Here is a 6,123-nt window from a genome sequence, read left to right as displayed (position 1 = left end):
GGAACGGCCCCTTCTCTCCATCGCCCTCATCGCTGACACCTCCATGGTGCCACGGGAACGGCCTTCTCCCCATCGCCCTCATCGCTGACACCTCCATGGTGCCACGGGAACGGCCTTCTCCCCATCGCCCTCATCGCTGACACCTCCACCGTGCCACGTGAACAGCCCTTCTCCCCATCACTGCCACCTCTGTGGTGCCAYGGGAAYGGCCCTTCTCTGCCCTCAACCTCTGGCRGCCAAGGCACCGCTGCTCCGGTGCGGGAGGCAGCAAGCCGCGACACGCACGGCTCGGCAAGCGAGGATCAGCGCCGCAGGCTGACCGCGCGGCTGGGTCAAACCCGGGCTGCAGGGTGCGTAGCCGCAGTGCAGAGAGCAATCTGACTCTCTATATCAACCTTTGCCTCTCAAGTCCCGAAACATCATGCTTCCTCCACAGACAGGACTGAAATAAATCAGGGCAGTATTTTGCTTAAACTATTGCAAGACTTCAAAGCAACACATTCAGGGAGTTTCTGGATTAGTAACTACAAAATTACAAATTAATAATTACTAAATTAAAAAATAAAATCAATGTCCATGAAAAGTAAATTAAATATCATTACCCTTAACAGTCACAAGTTACAAAATTCCTTATGAAATATGAATTGCTCAAAAAAATAGCTTTGCAGTCTGCTTTCAAAAGCATTTTTATTCCAAAAYGTGGCAGATTCTGTCTTTGAGCAGGAAGTAATTTTTTGTTCACTTTCTGCAGAAGGTAAGAGTTAAGGGAATAGGGAAGACTGATACCTTGTTGATCCAGTCACTTCTAATTATGTACAGAAAACTTTTCTACAGCATCCAATAATATGGTGAGTAAGAGCTACTTCATGAAATGCTAAGTCAAGTAAGTGGAAAGTTTGAAAGCCAACTGCTTAGCAATAAAGAACAGGTTTTACGTATTCAATCACTAGAGGCAGTAGAATGGCAGAATTGCAAATAAATTTTAGTATTTGAAATAATTAAAAAACAGAGAAATTTGTTATTTATTTAAACATAAAAATTATCTAAAAGAGGCCCRTAAAAACAGTGCACAAAGTAACACGGTATTACAGCATTATATATACTATAACACAGGAGTATTAAAATCATTGGGCAACAAAGAGTTCTTTGTTTGCCCCTCGCAAATCTCTCTCCATCTTGATTGTGTCAGGTGCCAGGCAAAATGTCACCAACTTCTTGGAGTACGTGCTTTTCACCACCAACGGGTGCAAAAACAGCAGTATTAGGCAACATGCTGCGCACATCTACACAGAGGTCTTGGAAGGCCACCTCCCCTACGGCCTCTCCCACAAATCCTTTCCCTAGCTCTTGGTTCCTGGAAATGTTTCACTTCCCAGTTAAACTAAATCTGAGGTGGGCAGGTGTGGACAAGGATGGGTGTACCTTACTCTGATGCTGAACCTCACTAAGCTAATTTTGCCCTCCGGTGTTCATAACTAACCCCCAATAGAATACACAGCAATGGTGTGGCCTTACTTAAAAAAGCATCGTCTACTGAACGCAAGGGATGAAGCTTGAGGGAGCAACTACATGCTGAGAACCTCTCCCCATCTATCCAAAACACATCTTCAGAGCTTCCAGTAGAGAACGGACAGCAGACAATTATTTCAAAAGATCATAATGTGTCAAAATACATAGCTAGGATTACTCCAGTCTGCTGAATTTGGCATCYATCACATAGGAAACAGGTCTGAACATAGGAAAATACAAAACCTAGTATTTTTGTGGTGTAAATTTAAATGACTTCGGTCACACTTTTGCATGCTACAGCAAGTTTGTGACAAGCATCTGTATACTCTCTGTCTTTCCTCACCCAGATGTTGCAGCTGACACCCAACTGTTGGGTTAGATCTAGAGTTACAGAAGAACTAGCTGGCTGGAAGAAGCTCAACTCACAGAATTTCTGCTGTGGGGACTGGCTTTTGTTATTCAGTGATGGATAAGTCTTGTCTACCCAAAGAAGTATGGAAGCAAAAACAGTGGAAAAATAATCAAAATAAGGCTACTTTCCCACTTCTGTATCTAAAGTCAACACTGAAAATTCTGCATCACAAATATAACTCTACTAGGAAGAAAARAAAAAAGAAAAGATGATCTCACACGAAAACTGTAACCTTGAAGTGAGTACGTAGAAGTCATTTGTATTGCAAAGAAGTAGTCAAAATAAAAACTATCTACACCTAAGTAAAAATTTACCTCTGCTTTGAGGCAGCCTTAGCAATAACATCAATACAACTATCTCAATATATGAGCATACAGATCTGATGGGAAGCCAACCCAGCTCTAAAAAATTAACAGGCATCTTCTATAGCAGCCTGTTCTCATATTAAGCTAAAAGTCTATCTATAGATTAACATTCTGAAAAAAACTATTACATGCAACACAGCTCTACCATACAATCATCTTTTTTCTTCCCTTTGGCAGCCACTGTCAAAAATWCTGGTTGCAGCAGACTGATTTATTTTCATAAGCAAGCTATTTTTTCTCCTGCTCTTACTGTCTTTTTCTGCCACAAGTTCACATGGCTCATACATATGAAATACAACAGACCATCAATACAGATTAAATTCGACACTCCATAAACAGATTAGAGCAGGCTGACTCATGATACCTGTTAATTTGAAGTTTGATAACAATACATTTTTATAATTTACTCATGGATAGATCTGAGTTATTAACAACTAAATCTGTTAGATTTACCTACCTCTGGAGAACTAATGTTCTCTCTTACACTCTTAAACTACATGCTGAAATGCTGATAAGCAGGATGCAAGAAACAAAACAAACAAAAAAAAAACAAAAAGAAAAAGAAAAGAAAATAACCAAGTAAATCTGTACTTTCCCTGGGTCCCCTTTATTTCCCTACTTCCAGCAGAGGTGGGCATTGCTGCTTACTATGTACACGTAGTAAGTAGCTCATGCAGACAAGTTGTTTTTAAAACAAATTGAAAGCACATCAGTGAAATGCAATCTTAAATAAACCAGCTATGTTTGAGGTTATCACTATTTCCCYGGCACTTTGCAATTCTGTAGCTGTAGAAATTCCTCTTAAAAAATTCAGAAGTGCTTAAAGCTTAAGCTCTTACAGAAGAGCTTTCCAGACACACATGTATTATATATACTCATACACTCCTCCACTGCAACCAGACTAGAATATTGCACAGTAAAGCCCTTAGCCGCACTTTAAAATTTTGCTGATTTAGCTGTATCAGTCCCCAGCAAACTATGCCAGCAAAACCTTACTGCAGAAGCCCTTCTACTGGCAGAGAGATTCTTCTGCCAGCGTAAGCTGCTCCTTTCACAGRACCAGGTTTAAGCAGCACCAGTGGAAAAATCCCCTATGAGCCCAAGAGGCACCTCAGGAGGAAGCAGAGAGACGGTACCAAAAGTATGCACGCAGGAGGGTGATGGAAAAGGAGGACAGCATTGCATCAGTGCAGCTTATTTCTACTGAGGAAGGGAGTAAGAGGTTAGTGCCATCACAGCAGGCGTGTGCTAGCAGAAACTAAACTGCAGAGTCACAGTCCTGCTGCAGGCAGTTACAGGAACACAGTTCTGCACGCAGGTCAGAACCATTTCCTTTATTCTGACCTACGTGGCATTTAATTTTCTATTGGATTTTGCTGTCATGTTTGTCAATATATATTATCTTCCCAAATGAACAGACAGCCTGAAAACTTTCCATTTATGTCAAGGGGGCACTAACCCTATTCCCCCAGGTGATGGTCAAGTGCCAGCTCAGTTAACCATTTCGCTGCTGCTAAGATACGTATCACCTGCTACAACTTGTCTCGGCTCCGAACTATCACTAAAACCTCTTACTRGTAAAACCTTCCATATGTTTTCCCACCTGGGAGTAAAGAGCCCCTCTGCTCTCCCTAATGAACGTCCTCACGATGCAGACTCATCCTGATGCCACAGGAAGTTCTCAGTATTAAAAATAGAGAACTATGGACCAGAACAACCAGAAAAACTCACCAACTTTTAAGATAAATGCAGTACAGTCACAAAAATTGCACTGCCTGCGCTTCCTTCCATTTCAACATAAACATCTTCTCTTTTCCCCGAACCCTTTCCCCGCGCCCCCAACCCCGAATGGGCYGCAGGTCGTCCCGCTGCCACGTCACGCCGCTGCGCACGGCGGGCAGGCCTGGCTGCAGAATTTAGGTCAGCTCGTCTGCGGAGCACACGAGGCCGGCACACAGCCGTACGTTTTCTAGCAATGCTTCAGTAACCCTTCCGCATCCTGCGACGCGGCTGTTCAACTAGTGGCTACCAGCTTCCCCCCCACCCCCCCATCCGCAAAGACGCYGCGGGAGGGACGTTTGCAGGCGAACCCGCCGCTCTCCTCCCCGCGAGGCAGGAAGCTCACCGGCGAATCAAACAAATGCCGACTCATATTTCCCCGGATAAAATAGCGAGGGCTTCCCCAAGCATGCTAGAAAAGGACTTCCCTTCCTGCAACCACACAAGGAAAGGTTTAATCAGACGGTGCTGGAAATTCCCCTGCAAACGCTAAGAATAGTTTTTTTCATAACAGATGACCTAAACAAAATCCCACTATTTCCACCTGGGTCAATAAATAAAAAAACATCATCAAAAGCAGTCTGTAACAAATTCAGGGAGCCCATGGAAAAGATGCTGATATTTTTAGAGGGAAAGTATTGCTTCAGGCAGAAAACACTGGGCCTCTTCAAAAACTACTTTGCCCTAAGAGTAAACTGTGGGCTACCATCACTCCAAGCACTGTATGGGCAAGCTGAAGTAGCCCCATTCCCGAGGAATCTCTACGGTACATGAAAAATATGCACAAGCCTTTCCAGGACATGGACCTCTGGGTAGGAGTTGCACCTAAGCTAAAAAGTAGTTATATAAGAAAAAAAAAATACAATTTTAAATTAATTAAATAAACGGAAAYCTCAAACCTTTCCTGACTGTTCGCATGCAGCAAGACGAACCTAAGTAACAAAGTCTGGATGTAGGACAGCGTGGAAGACTTGTTTGCAAGAACAAATATTGGTTACTAGAAACAGTTGTGGCAATCTCAGAAAAACAAACAAATGAACGAACAATAAAAAGCTGGCAGTTGGTTTTGTTTTAAAACCTGTCAGCCTGCTCCCTTCCGTACCTATGGCTACCTCGCAACGCTGTGCTCCTGCAAAGCTGTCATGCGATTAGAAAAAAGGAAAAAAAGTGAGAAAAAACTCTGTCCTTCAACTCATCAAATTGCTCCTCAACATTCATTAAGAGCATTTCTAGTCAAACTCCTCCCAGCTCACGCAGAGCCTGCATGCAGGTGCTGCCAAGCGCCCACCGGGCWGCACTGACCCTCAGGGGTATACATCAGACTCCCCCGAAATGCAAACGGCGCCGGCTGCCCCAGGGCGAGCGCAGAGCCGCCGCGCAGCACCCGCGGCTACCCCACGGCGCGCGCACGGCCGTGCCGCCAGGCCACGCGCGTCARCGGCGCTTTTTAAGGAATAAAGCTCTATTTTTACAGCTAATGCTTGTTCACCGCGTTGCCTCGGCACCAGGCAGCTCGTCGCATTCGCGCTCAGTACCTGATCAGGCTGTGCTTCTCCTTCCTCCTCCTCCTCCTCCGGCTTCGGCTCGGCCGAGCGCAGGCTGCGGAGGCTCTGGTGACGGGAACGCCGAGCCGGGCGCCGATGGTCACTTGCTCATTTTGATGAGCCCCGCAGACGCTTCCTGCGTGAAAACAAGCCGCTGTGAGTCAAGGGGGTGAACAGCGCATCGGCGCTAGCGGGGGCGTCGGGGAAACACCGCTTTTGCTTCGCGGAAGCGGCACGCCAGCCCCCCTTGCACCCCGCAGCCGGTCCCTGGGGAAGGCTGAGCACATCCCCCCAGTAACTCCCGAGACCTCCGAGCCGCCCCGCTGCTAAGGAGCGGAGCTGAACTGCCATTTCCTGCTCGGTTTCTTAAACACCCCCGCGCACCCAGCAAGCGCGGCCAAGCGCCCCTCTCTCTGCGCCGCCCCGTCTCTGCCCAGCCAGAGCCGCCTTTCACCAGAGCCGCGTTTTGGGGCGGCTCTGCGGGCGCCGGCAGCGAGGGCGCTGCCCGCCGCCC

At 46.2% G+C, this 6,123-nt stretch overlaps 1 protein-coding gene across 2 annotated transcripts in view; it reads right to left on the bottom strand.

The window, feature by feature from the left end:
* The window catches only part of LRRC8D (leucine rich repeat containing 8 VRAC subunit D), a 39,423-nt gene extending 33,680 nt beyond the window's left edge, over positions 1–5,743 (bottom strand). For both annotated transcript variants that reach the window (XM_085303533.1, XM_085303532.1), the window contains exon 1: positions 5,601–5,743. The gene's annotated coding sequence lies outside the window, so the exon portion shown is untranslated. The remainder of the gene's footprint in view (positions 1–5,600) is intronic.
* Positions 5,744–6,123: the final 380 nt, after the last annotated feature.

The sequence above is a fragment of the Rhea americana genome, unplaced genomic scaffold, assembly GCF_003343005.1.
Source record: "Rhea americana isolate MKP2758 unplaced genomic scaffold, rheAme1 scaffold_2, whole genome shotgun sequence".
Taxonomy (NCBI): domain Eukaryota; kingdom Metazoa; phylum Chordata; class Aves; order Rheiformes; family Rheidae; genus Rhea; species Rhea americana.
The sequence above is the reverse complement of the archived record's forward strand: the minus strand, read 5'-3'. Positions and strand labels throughout refer to the sequence as shown.